This window comes from Aquarana catesbeiana, linkage group LG13 (assembly GCF_042186555.1).
Source record: "Aquarana catesbeiana isolate 2022-GZ linkage group LG13, ASM4218655v1, whole genome shotgun sequence".
In the NCBI taxonomy this organism is placed as follows: domain Eukaryota; kingdom Metazoa; phylum Chordata; class Amphibia; order Anura; family Ranidae; genus Aquarana; species Aquarana catesbeiana.
Genome location: NC_133336.1, coordinates 238,591,745 through 238,605,204, shown reverse-complemented (window position 1 = coordinate 238,605,204; position 13,460 = coordinate 238,591,745). Strand labels below are relative to the sequence as shown.

The window sequence follows — 13,460 nt, the reverse complement described above, 5'->3', positions numbered from 1 at the left end:
TCAGAGGTTGAGAAGAAAGAGAGAGAGGCGCCTCTGTGTAGACATTAGTAAAGATTTATTGAGGACACACAAATGGCAACTTTCCTAATGCTGTTCCAACTCCACTTGGTTCCAGGAAGTCAGCCGTACAATGGAGGGGATCCGGGAGCGAGGGCTGAATCGCTTGTGGAGCGCAGCGTGAGGTATGATGATGTCACTGGACGTACGGCTGACTTCCTGGAAACAAATGGAGTGTAGATGGTGTTCCAGATTTCCATACACTGATGACGGCTTATTTAAATGTAGCAAGGTCCCGGCCTCCTCTGATCTAATGGGAACCTCCAGGGCCAGAGACAACTGATATCCTTCTGTATATGGTGGGTTGTGAGGCATGGTGGGTGCAAAGTAGCTAAAGTTTTTGGGCGCCAGACACTTCTTGAATTCAAAAGAGGGTTTATTTCTCTTAACAAACTTTTGAGGGAGAGAGGGTTAGGGCCAGGACACTCTTAGGTAGTTGCAAGTGCATTTGGCAGACTCAGAGACTTCAACAGGAGGGCAGCCATGCAGGGAGAGGCATCAAGCAAGACACTACATCTACATGTGTAGGAATGCAGTCTCCTATTGCAACAGTCTTTAACAGTTCCTCACACAAAGTGTAACAGTTCTTTCACTTCCCCTACAACCACTCCTTGTAGTTCTTTAGCCCACTGAGCTCCCAGTCTCTCACTAGACTAGATGATTTACTGCCACTGAATCCCTTGAGCTCCTCCAATCTTCACGGTGGTATCTTCCTCAAGCGTCACCCCAACCTCTCTGCTGGGTTCCTAGCTTGGCACTCCAGATTCTTCTCAAGCTTCACCCCACTGGCCTGCTCGGCCAGTGGCTTGACATACAAGGCTTCTCTGCAAGCGTCACCTTCGCTGGCTGGGTCCCTGGCTTGATACCCACTGAAGTTTCCAGATTCTTCACCGCCCCCGGTTGGTGAGAATGCTGCTCTGGTACTTGCTTTAGTTACTCACTGTGGTCCCTGGTAATAAGGTGGATGGCCCCCTAGTGGCGACAGCTTCACCTCTGTCCCTGGTCACGACAGGTTCTCTGACCAGCAGAACCATCACTTCTGGTTAGACTGCAAGTCGCAATCCCAACCCTGCGCTGCTCTCTTGCTTCTAAATAGGACCTCAGACAGCCTAGCAGCCAGATGTGCCCGGGATAGGTCCAATCTCTGGCCTAGCAGCTTGGGCAGTACAACACACATCCACCCAGACAGCCATCCAGGTGGCACAGAACATAGATCACCGGACTCCACCCAAATATATAAGTTCTCCCAGCAGGCCAAGGGATTCAAGAAAACCCCTGCCCATTGGCTGAGATACCCCATATACCCATAATCTGACCTTGCATTGCCCTTCTCATATCCAATACCACCAGGCACCCGGGCACATAGTTACATAGTTACATAGTTACATAGTAGGTGAGGTTGAAAAAAGACACAAGTCCATCAAGTCCAACCTATGTGTGTGATTATGTGTCAGTATTTCATTACATATCCCTGTATGTTGCAGTCATTCAGGTGATTATCTAATAGTTTCTTGAAGCTTTCAATGCTCCCCGCTGAGACCACCGCCTGTGGAAGGGAATTCCACATCCTTGCCGCTCTTACAGTAAAGAACCCTCTACGTAGTTTAAGGTTAAACCTCTTTTCTTCTAATTGTAATGAGTGGCCACGAGTCTTATTAAACTCTCCTCTGCGAAAAAGTTTTATCCCTATTGTGGGGCCACCAGTACAGTATTTGTAAATTGAAATCCTATCCCCTCTCAAGCGTCTCTTCTCCAGAGAGAATAAGTTCAGTGCTCGCAACCTTTCCTCATAACTAAGATCCTCCAGACCCTTTATTAGCTTTGTTGCCCTTCTTTGTACTCGCTCCATTTCTAGTACATCCCTCCTGAGGACTGGTGCCCAGAACTGGACAGCATACTCCAGGTGCGGCCGGACCAGAGTCTTGTAGAGCGGGAGAATTATCGTTTTATCTCTGGAGTTGATCCCCCTTTTAATGCCAATATTCTGTTTGCTTTATTAGCAGCAGCTTGGCATTGCATGCCATTGCTGAGCCTATCATCTACTAGGACCCCCAGGTCCTTTTCCATCCTAGATTCCCCCAGAGGTTCTCCCCCCAGTGTATTGATTGCATTCATATTTTTGCCACCCAAATGCATTATTTTACATTTTTCTACATTGAACCTCATTTGCCATGTAGTCGCCCACCCCATTAATTTGTTCAGGTCTTTTTGCAAGGTTTCCACATCCTGCGGAGAAGTCATTGCCCTGCTTAGCTTAGTATCGTCTGCAAATACAGAGATTGAACTGTTAATCCCATCCTCCAGGTCGTTTATAAACAAATTAAATAGGATTGGTCCCAGCACAGAACCCTGGGGAACCCCACTACCCACCCCTGACCATTCTGAGTACTCCCCATTTATCACCACCCTCTGAACACGCCCTTGTAGCCAGTTTTCAATCCATGTACTCACCCTATGGTCCATGCCAATGGACCTTATTTTGTACAGTAAACGTTTATGGGGAACTGTGTCAAATGCTTTTGCAAAATCCAGATACACCATGTCTACGGGCCTTCCTTTATCTAGATGGCAACTCACCTCCTCATAGAAGGTTAATAGATTGGTTTGGCAAGAACGATTCTTCATGAATCCATGCTGATTACTGCTAATGATATAATTCTTATTACTAAAATCTTGTATATAGTCCCTTATCATCCCCTCCAAGAGTTTACATACTATTGATGTTAGGCTAACTGCTCTGTAATTCCCAGGGATGTTTTTTGGGCCCTTTTTAAATATTGGTGCTACATTGGCTTTTCTCCAATCAGCTGGTACCATTCCAGTCAATAGACTGTCTGTAAAAATTAGGAACAACGGTCTGGCAATCACCTGACTGAGTTCCCTAAGTACCCTCGGATGCAAGCCATCTGTTCCCGGTGATTTATTAATGTTAAGTTTCTCAAGTCTAATTTTAATTCCGTCCTCTGTTAACCATGTAGGTGCTTCCTGTGTTGTGTCATGAGGATAAACACTGCAGTTTTGGTTACTGAAGCCCCCCGATTCACTCGTGAATACTGAGGAGAAGAATAAATTCAATACCTTTGCCATCTCCCCATCCTTTGTAACCAGATGTCCTTTCTCATTCTTTATGGGGCCAATATGGTCTGTCCTCCCTTTTTTACTGTTTACATACTTAAAGAATTTCTTGGGATTTTTTTTGTTCTCCTCCGCTATGTGTCTTTCATGTTCTATCTTAGCCGTCCTAATTGCACCCTTACATTTCTTATTGCATTCTTTATAAAGTCTGAATGCTGAGGATGATCCCTCCACCTTGTATTTTTTGAAGGCCTTCTCCTTTGCTTTTATATGCATTTTTACATTGGAGTTAAGCCATGCAGGATTTTTGTTCGCTCTTTTAAATTTATTACCCAATGGGATACATTGGCTAATGCCCTTCTTTAATATGCTCTTAAAGCAAACCCATCTCTCCTCCGTATTCTTTGTTCCTAATATTTTATCCCAATTTATGCCTTTTAGCAAGGTTTGTAGTTTAGGGAAGTTGGCTCTTTTGAAATACAGTGTCTTTGTGTTCCCTTCATGTTTCCTATTTGTGTGATTTATACTGAAACTAATTGACCTGTAGGGATGAGCTTCGTGTTCGAGTCGAACCCATGTTCGACTCGAACATCGGCTGTTCGATCGTTCGCCGAATTGCGAACGTTATGGGCCGTTCGCGCTAAATTCGTGTGGCGCGTCACGGCCCATAATTCACTGCGGCATCGCAGTGCATTGCTGGCTGATGATTGGCCAAGCATGCACTATAACCCGCATGCTTGGCCAATCACAGCGCCGTCAGTAGAGAGAGCTGTAATTGGCCAAAGCCAGGGTGGCTTTGGCCAATTATGGCTCAGGGGATTTAGTACACACCCCACACTATATAAGGCCGCCTGCACGGCGGCCCTGTGTAGTGTGTGTTCCGGTGTGCTGAGAGATAGAGAGAGAGAGAGACAGTGTCATTTGATTTGAGTTAGATAGATTAGGCAGAACAGTCAGTCAGTTAGCTGCACTTACAGTGTATTGTGTATATATATGCATCCCAGGTGTTGCATATATATATATACACTGTATTCAGTTTAGCTAGATCCGTTCCTGTTATCTTCTATCTAGACTATTTACATTTAATGCAGTGCGTCCTGCTCACAGTGTTCAGCTAGATCCGTTCCTGCTATTTACATTTAGTGCAGTGCGTCCTGCTCACAGTGTTCAGCTAGATCCGTTCCTGTTAAATTCCTACTGACAGGCAGGCTTGTCTGGTTACAGTATATAAAGCTACCTGAAGAAAATTACAGGTGTTCTATTTGATCCTATTAGTACCACGGTCAGGCAGCTAGACTATTTACATTTAGTACAGTGCGTCCTGCTCACAGTGTTCAGCTAGATCCGTTCCTGTTATCTTCCTACTGACAGGCAGGCTTGTCTGGTTACAGTATATAAAGCTACCTGAAGAAAATTACAGGTGTTCTATTTGATCCTATTAGTACCACGGTCAGGCAGCTAGACTATTTACATTTAGTACAGTGCGTCCTGCTCACAGTGTACAGCTAGATCCGTTCCTGTTATCTTCCTACTGACAGGCAGGCTTGTCTGGTTACAGTATATAAAGCTACCTGAAGAAAATTACAGGTGTTCTATTTGATCCTATTAGTACCACGGTCAGGCAGCTAGACTATTTACATTTAGTACAGTGCGTCCTGCTCACAGTGTTCAGCTAGATCCGTTCCTGTTATCTTCCTACTGACAGGCAGGCTTGTCTGGTTACAGTATATAAAGCTACCTGAAGAAAATTACAGGTGTTCTATTTGATCCTATTAGTACCACGGTCAGGCAGCTAGACTATTTACATTTAGTACAGTGCGTCCTGCTCACAGTGTTCAGCTAGATCCGTTCCTGTTATCTTCCTACTGACAGGCAGGCTTGTCTGGTTACAGTATATAAAGCTACCTGAAGAAAATTACAGGTGTTCTATTTGATCCTATTAGTACCACGGTCAGGCAGCTAGACTATTTACATTTAGTACAGTGCGTCCTGCTCACAGTGTACAGCTAGATCCGTTCCTGTTATCTTCCTACTGACAGGCAGGCTTGTCTGGTTACAGTATATAAAGCTACCTGAAGAAAATTACAGGTGTTCTATTTGATCCTATTAGTACCACGGTCAGGCAGCTAGACTATTTACATTTAGTACAGTGCGTCCTGCTCACAGTGTTCAGCTAGATCCGTTCCTGTTATCTTCCTACTGACAGGCAGGCTTGTCTGGTTACAGTATATAAAGCTACCTGAAGAAAATTACAGGTGTTCTATTTGATCCTATTAGTACCACGGTCAGGCAGCTAGACTATTTACATTTAGTACAGTGCGTCCTGCTCACAGTGTTCAGCTAGATCCGTTCCTGTTATCTTCCTACTGACAGGCAGGCTTGTCTGGTTACAGTATATAAAGCTACCTGAAGAAAATTACAGGTGTTCTATTTGATCCTATTAGTACCACGGTCAGGCAGCTAGACTATTTACATTTAGTACAGTGCGTCCTGCTCACAGTGTACAGCTAGATCCGTTCCTGTTATCTTCCTACTGACAGGCAGGCTTGTCTGGTTACAGTATATAAAGCTACCTGAAGAAAATTACAGGTGTTCTATTTGATCCTATTAGTACCACGGTCAGGCAGCTAGACTATTTACATTTAGTACAGTGCGTCCTGCTCACAGTGTTCAGCTAGATCCGTTCCTGTTATCTTCCTACTGACAGGCAGGCTTGTCTGGTTACAGTATATAAAGCTACCTGAAGAAAATTACAGGTGTTCTATTTGATCCTATTAGTACCACGGTCAGGCAGCTAGACTATTTACATTTAGTACAGTGCGTCCTGCTCACAGTGTTCAGCTAGATCCGTTCCTGTTATCTTCCTACTGACAGGCAGGCTTGTCTGGTTACAGTATATAAAGCTACCTGAAGAAAATTACAGGTGTTCTATTTGATCCTATTAGTACCACGGTCAGGCAGCTAGACTATTTACATTTAGTACAGTGCGTCCTGCTCACAGTGTTCAGCTAGATCCGTTCCTGTTATCTTCCTACTGACAGGCAGGCTTGTCTGGTTACAGTATATAAAGCTACCTGAAGAAAATTACAGGTGTTCTATTTGATCCTATTAGTACCACGGTCAGGCAGCTAGACTATTTACATTTAGTACAGTGCGTCCTGCTCACAGTGTACAGCTAGATCCGTTCCTGTTATCTTCCTACTGACAGGCAGGCTTGTCTGGTTACAGTATATAAAGCTACCTGAAGAAAATTACAGGTGTTCTATTTGATCCTATTAGTACCACGGTCAGGCAGCTAGACTATTTACATTTAGTACAGTGCGTCCTGCTCACAGTGTTCAGCTAGATCCGTTCCTGTTATCTTCCTACTGACAGGCAGGCTTGTCTGGTTACAGTATATAAAGCTACTTGAAGAAAATTACAGGTGTTCTATCCCAGCTTAGTGCAGCTACAGGCCATTAGTATGTCTGGAAGGCCAAGAAGGAGAGGCAGACAGTCACAAGCCAATAAGAGAGGGCAAGCAGGCTCTGTGTCTAGTGCTGGTCGTGGAGACGGTGCATCCTCATCAGCACGTGGCCATGGGACACGCTTGGCCTTTTTTTCGGCAGCTGGCCGCGTTGAGCCGCAACATGCGGAAGACTTGGTCGAGTGGATGACCAAGCCGTCCTCATCCTCCTCATCCTCTCTCACCCATGCCCAGGGTGCTTTGTCTGGCAAAGCAGCGGCCTCTTCCCTCAGCTCAATGTCATCAGTGACTCCTTCCCTAGCTCCACCATGTCCTCATGAGGATTCCCTCGAACTGTTTGACCACAGTGTTGGGTACATGCTCCAGGAGGATGCCCAGCGTTTGGAAGGCTCTGATGACGATACTGAGCTCGATGAAGGCAGTAACATGAGCGCGGACAGAGGGGGTGCCCAAGAAGGACAGCAATCTGGCAGTCATGCTCCCCCTGCTGCAGCATACTGCCAGGTTTGCTCCAGTGATGAGGAGGGAGGGGATGATGAGGTCACTGACTCAACGTGGGTGCCTGATAGGAGAGAGGAGGAGGAGGAGGAGGAGGAGGAGGAGGAGGAGGCGGCAGCACATCACCAACGAGGCAGGATGCCCTCCAGGGGCCAGCCTAAGGGCAGCACATTGACTGCATCACACCCCAAAGCTCCACATGTGCAGGGCGCTGCAGTCTCTGCGCGTTATTCAAAAAGTTCTTTGGTGTGGGCCTTTTTTGAGACGAGTGCATCAGATCGCACCGCTGCTATTTGCAACATATGTCTCAAGCGTATCTCGCGTGGCCAAAACATCTCCCGCTTGGGTACCACATGCTTGACCAGACATATGTTGACCTGCCATGCAGTTCGTTGGCAAGCGTATCTAAAAGACCCACACCAAAGAACAAAGAGGATCTCTCCTTGCTCCTCATCAGCTGAGATTTCCAACCCCACTAGACCTTCAGTCCTCTCTGAGACCTGCAGTGAGAGGAATGAAGGTGTAGAATTAGGTGTGTCACAGCCAAGTACTTGTGGGCAATCTGCTTTTGGTACACCGACGTCAGATTGTACCAGGCAAATTTCCCTGCCCCAGCTGCTGCACCGCCGAAAGAAGTTTGCTCCCAGCCATCCACATGCCCAGCGGTTGAATGCTAGCTTGGCAAAATTGCTAGCACTTCAACTGCTGCCTTTTCAGTTGGTAGACTCTGCCCCCTTCCGTGAGTTTGTGGAATGTGCGGTTCCTCAGTGGCAGGTACCCAAACGCCACTTTTTCTCACGGAAGGCGATTCCGGCTCTCTACCGGCATGTGGAAGGCAATGTCCATGCCTCGCTGGACAGGGCGGTCAGCGGTAAGGTGCATATTACCGCTGACTCATGGTCCAGCAGGCATGGACAGGGACGTTACCTAAGTTTCACGGCGCATTGGGTGACTCTGCTGGCAGCTGGGAAGGATGCAGGACAAGGTGCAGTAGTGTTGGAGGTTGTTCCGCCACCACGCCTCCAAAATGCTGATTGTGACACACCTCTCTCCTCCACCCCCTCCTCTTCTTCTTCCTCCATGGCCTCTTCCTCGGAACCAGCGGTGCTCCGTAGGCGTTCAAGGGGCTACGCAAGTACGCAGGCCAAAAGATGCCATGCGGTGCTTGAGCTGGTGTGCTTGGGGGACAGGAGCCACACTGGGGCAGAGGTTCTGTCAGCTCTGCAGGGGCAGGTTCAGAGGTGGTTGACGCCACGCCAACTTAAGGCAGGAATGGTGGTTTGCGACAATGGCACCAACCTCCTCTCTGCCCTCCGACAGGGACAAATGACCCATGTGCCCTGTTTGGCTCACGTCCTTAACTTGGTGGTGCAGCGGTTCTTGGGCAGGTACCCGGGCTTACAGGATGTCCTGAGGCAGGCCAGGAAAGTCTGTGTGCATTTCCGCCGGTCATATAATGCCAGTGCTCGGCTGACGGACCTCCAAAAGGAGTTTAACCTGCCCAAGAACCGCCTAATCTGTGACATGCCCACCAGGTGGAACTCAACGTTGGCCATGCTGCAGCGGCTGCACACGCAGCAGAGGGCCATCAATGAGTACCTGTGCGACTATGGCACCAGGACAGGGTCAGGGGAGCTTGGTTTTTTTTCCCCACGCCAGTGGGCCATGATCAGGGATGCATGCACTGTCCTGTCACCATTCGAGGAGGCCACAAGGATGGTGAGCAGTGACAGTGCATGCATCAGTGACACTGTCCCCCTTGTCCACCTGTTGGAGCACACGCTGCGTGGAATAATGGACAGGGCACTTGAGGCAGAACAGAGGCAGGAAGAGGAGGACTTCCTTAGCTCTCAAGGCCCCCTTTATCCAGACAGTGTTCCTGCGTGCCCGCCGATCACACAGGAAGAGGACGAGGAGGAAGAGGAGGAGGAGGAAGATTGTGTCAGTATGGAGGTGGAGCCTGGCACTCAGCATCAGCAGCAGTCTTTAAGGGATCAGTCCCAAGAAACACATGGACTTGTACGTGGCTGGGAGGAGGTGGCTGCGGACCATGTCGTTCTTAGTGACCCAGAGGACTCCGGACCGAATGCCTCAGCAAACCTACGCTGCATGGCCTCCCTGATCCTGCAAAGCCTGCGTAAGGATCCTCGTATTCGTGGTATCAAGGAGAAGGACCAATACTGGCTGGCAACCCTCCTTGATCCACGTTACAAGGGTAAGGTTGCGGACCTTATCTTGCCATCGCAGAGGGAGCAGAGGATGAAACATCTTCGGGAGGCCTTGCAGAAAGGTCTGTGCAACGCGTTCCCAGAGACTGGGAGGTTACAAACTCCTGTTTCTGGACAACGTGTTGCTGAGGCTTCGGTCAGTCAAAGAAGGAGCGGTGGAGAAGGTGGCCGTCTGACCGATGCGTTCAGACAATTTTTTGGTCCGCAGCCCCAAGGTATGATCGGTTCCAGCAACCATCGCCAGCGTCTGTTTTACATGGTGCAGGAATACCTAGGGGCAAGATCAGACTTGGACACCTTTCCCACCGAAAATCCTCTGGGTTACTGGGTCTTGAGGATGGATCACTGGCCAGAGCTTGCACAGTATGCAATTGAGCTACTGGCCTGTCCTGCATCCAGCGTTCTTTCGGAACGCACATTCAGTGCTGCTGGAGGCGTGGTAACCGATCACAGGGTGCGTCTGTCCACCGACTCGGTCGATCGGCTGACCTTCATAAAAATGAATGAGTCTTGGATCACCACCAGCTACCAAGCACCTGATGCTGATGTAACCGAATAATTTTTTTTTAAATCTCAGATCCCTTCAAAGACTGCCTATGCTGATGCTGAGTGACTATCCCTGAGTAATTATCCTCTTCCTCCTCAATCATCACGCTGATAGCTTGTAAGAACATTTTTGGTTCTGGGCGCCACCACCAGTGCCTAAGGCACAATTTTTCAGCCCCTGTTTAACAGGGGCGTGTAATTACAATTTTTGATGTAATACTTTGCAGCAGGGCTCGTTCCTGCATTCCAACTAGAGTGTCTGTGAGGGGTTGCAGTGTTGTGGCACCAGCACCAGTGCCTAGGGCCCAATTTTTCTGCCCCTGTCTAACAGGGGCGTGTAATTACAATTTTTGATGCAATACTTTGCAGCAGGGCTCGTTCCTGCGTTCCAACTAGAGTGTCTGTGAGGGGTTGCAGTGTTGTGGCACCAGCACCAGTGCCTAAGGCCCAATTTTTCTGCCCCTGTCTAACAGGGGCGTGTAATTACAATTTTTGATGCACTACTTTGCAGCAGGGCTCGTTCCTGCGTTCCAACTAGAGTGTCTGTGAGGGGTTGCAGTGTTGTGGCACCAGCACCAGTGCCTAAGGCCCAATTTTTCTGCCCCTGTCTAACAGGGGCGTGTAATTACAATTTTTGATGCAATACTTTGCAGCAGGGCTCGTTCCTGCGTTCCAACTAGAGTGTCTGTGAGGGGTTGCAGTGTTGTGGCACCAGCACCAGTGCCTAAGGCCCAATTTTTCTGCCCCTGTCTAACAGGGGCGTGTAATTACAATTTTTGATGCAATACTTTGCAGCAGGGCTCGTTCCTGCGTTCCAACTAGAGTGTCTGTGAGGGGTTGCAGTGTTGTGGCACCAGCACCAGTGCCTAAGGCCCAATTTTTCTGCCCCTGTCTAACAGGGGCGTGTAATTACAATTTTTGAAGCAATAATTTGCAGCAGGGCTCGTTCCTGCGTTCCAACTAGAGTGTCTGTGAGGGGTTGCAGTGTTGTGGCACCAGCACCAGTGCCTAAGGCCTAATTTTTCAGCTCCTGTTCAACAGGGGCATGTAATTACAATTCTTGATCTAATATTTCACAGCAGGGCCCTGTGAGGGCTTACAGTGTTGTGGCCACAGCAACACCTAAGGCCCAAATTTCTGCTGAGTATATAGGGCAGGACCCTACTTTCAAACATCTAACTTACAAACGACTCCTACTTGCAAACGGAAGGAGACAACAGGAAGTGAGATGAAATCTACCCCTAGGAAGGGAAATTCTCTCCTGTAAGAGTTAATATGGGAAAACAATTTCTCCTTTCCACTGATGCTTTCCAATCCTTGTTCCACAAAAAAACCCAAATTTTCAAAAAACATTTTTCATTGGGACAAAAAAGTGAGGTGAAATCTTCTGAAGAGGAGGAAAGACAGCAAAACAAATGTCACAGGGGTGATAACCCTTCCCTATGTTTTCCAAAAAGCTTAGAAAAGATTTTTTGGCTGGAGCTAAACACGTTAAAAATGTTCAAAATTACAAACAGATTCTACTTAACAACAAACCTACAGTCCCTGTCTTGTTTGCACCGCCTGTATACTGCTGTTCAGAGTATATAGGGCCTGGTGGCCCCACACCTTTCCTTATTTTAATTTGGGTGCGGGGTTCCCCTTAATATCCATACAAGACCCAAAGGGCCTGGTAATGGACTGGGGGGTACCCATGCCGTTTGTCTCACTGATTTTCATCCATATTGCCATGACCCGACATGACATTAAACCCGCAAGCAGTTTTAAATGAGATTTTTTCCTTTAAAAATGACATTTGGTGCAGGGACTGTTCTAAACATGGGAAACATGCGTCACTTTACAGGCATACTATAGACACCCCCCAGGTACGATATTTAAAGGAATATTTCACTTTTTTTTTTTTACTTTAAGCATCATTAAAATCACTGCTCCCGAAAAAACGGCCGTTTTTAAAAGTTTTTTTTGCATTGATACATGTCCCCTGGGGTAGGACCCGGGTCCCCAAACCCTTTTTAGGACAATACCATGCAAATTAGCCTTTAAAATGAGCACTTTTGATTTTGAACGTTCGAGTCCCATAGACGTCAATGGGGTTCTAACGTTCGTGCGAACTTTCGGTCCGTTCGCGGGTTCTGGTGCGAACCGAACCGGGGGGTGTTCGGCTCATCCCTATTGACCTGTGATCGCTGTTACCTAAATTGCCCCGTATTTCCACATCTGTGATCAGGTCTGTATTGTTGGTAATCAGTAGATCCAGTAATGTTTTATTTCTAGTTGGTGCGTCTACCATCTGACCCATAAAATTGTCCTGCAAGACATTAAGGAACTGGCGAGCCTTAAATGAATGCGCGGTTCCCTCCGCCCAGTCTATGTCTGGATAATTAAAATCCCCCATTATGATAACACTTCCCATCCTTGCTGCTAATCCAATTTGTGATAGGAGATCCGTCTCCACTTCCTCCCTCAGGTTAGGGGGCCTATAGCATACTCCCAGTATTATTTTCCCCTTAGCTTCATCCCTTTGGAGCTCTACCCATAAGGATTCCACCTCCTCACTAGCTCTCTCAGTGATGTCATCTCTCACATTCACTTGTACATTATTCTTGATATATAGGCATACCCCTCCCCCTTTTTTACCCTCTCTATCCTTGCGGTATAGGGTATACCCTTGAATGTTTGCCAGCCAATCATGAGAGCTGTTGAACCAGGTCTCTGAAATTCCCACAAAATCCAAATCCTCCTTGTACAACAGTATCTCTAGTTCACCCATCTTGTCCGCCATGCCCCTGGCATTGGTGAACATGCCACATAGTTTAGACCGGTCGCATTGTTCTCGTATTGGGTGTTTCAAGATTGCAACTAGGACTTGCTACTATACTCACCTTGTGTTTTTGTGCTTTGGTTAACCTACCACTAATGCCCCCAATACTACCCTCTGGAATATCTTCCGCGCTGGCTATCACTGTCTCTGGACCCTCCCCCCCATCGCCTAGTTTAAAAACCCCTCTAACTTTTTGGCCATCTTCATTCCCAGCAGATCTGCACCCTCCTCATTTAGGTGCAGTCCGTCCCTTCTATAGTACCGGTTACCGACTGAGAAGTCGGCCCAGTCCTCCAGGAACCCAAACCCCTCCTTACTACACCAGCTCTTCAGCCACTTGTTTACTTCCCTAATCTCCCTCTGCCTTTCTGGTGTGGCTCGATGTACCGGTAGTATTCCTGAGAACACTACCTTGGAGGTCCTTTTCCTCAATTTAGCACCTAAGTCCATAAAATCGTTCTTTAGGACACTCCATCTGCCTCTGACTTTGTCATTGGTGCCAACGTGCACCATGACAGCCGGGTCTTCCCCAGCCCCTCCCAGTAATCTGTCCACAAGATCCGTGATGTGCAGGTCAGGCACCTAGCGGCAGAAGAGATATTGGCAACAAGGCCAAACTTAGGGAGAAATCAATTCATCTTTAACAATTAGCCAAGATGACTATTCCTGGCGAGTAAATTTTGAGGAGCAACCCTGACTAAACTCCAGGGTGCTACATAAAATATTTTTTTGATGTGCCTTATATACCAACCCTATGTGAATTGCCATT

At 47.5% G+C, this 13,460-nt stretch overlaps 1 protein-coding gene across 1 annotated transcript in view; it reads left to right on the top strand.

Moving 5' to 3' along the window:
- The window catches only part of LOC141116718 (uncharacterized), a 164,129-nt gene that overhangs the window by 116,698 nt on the left and 33,971 nt on the right, over nt 1–13,460 (top strand). The gene's annotated exons all lie outside the window — the stretch shown is intronic.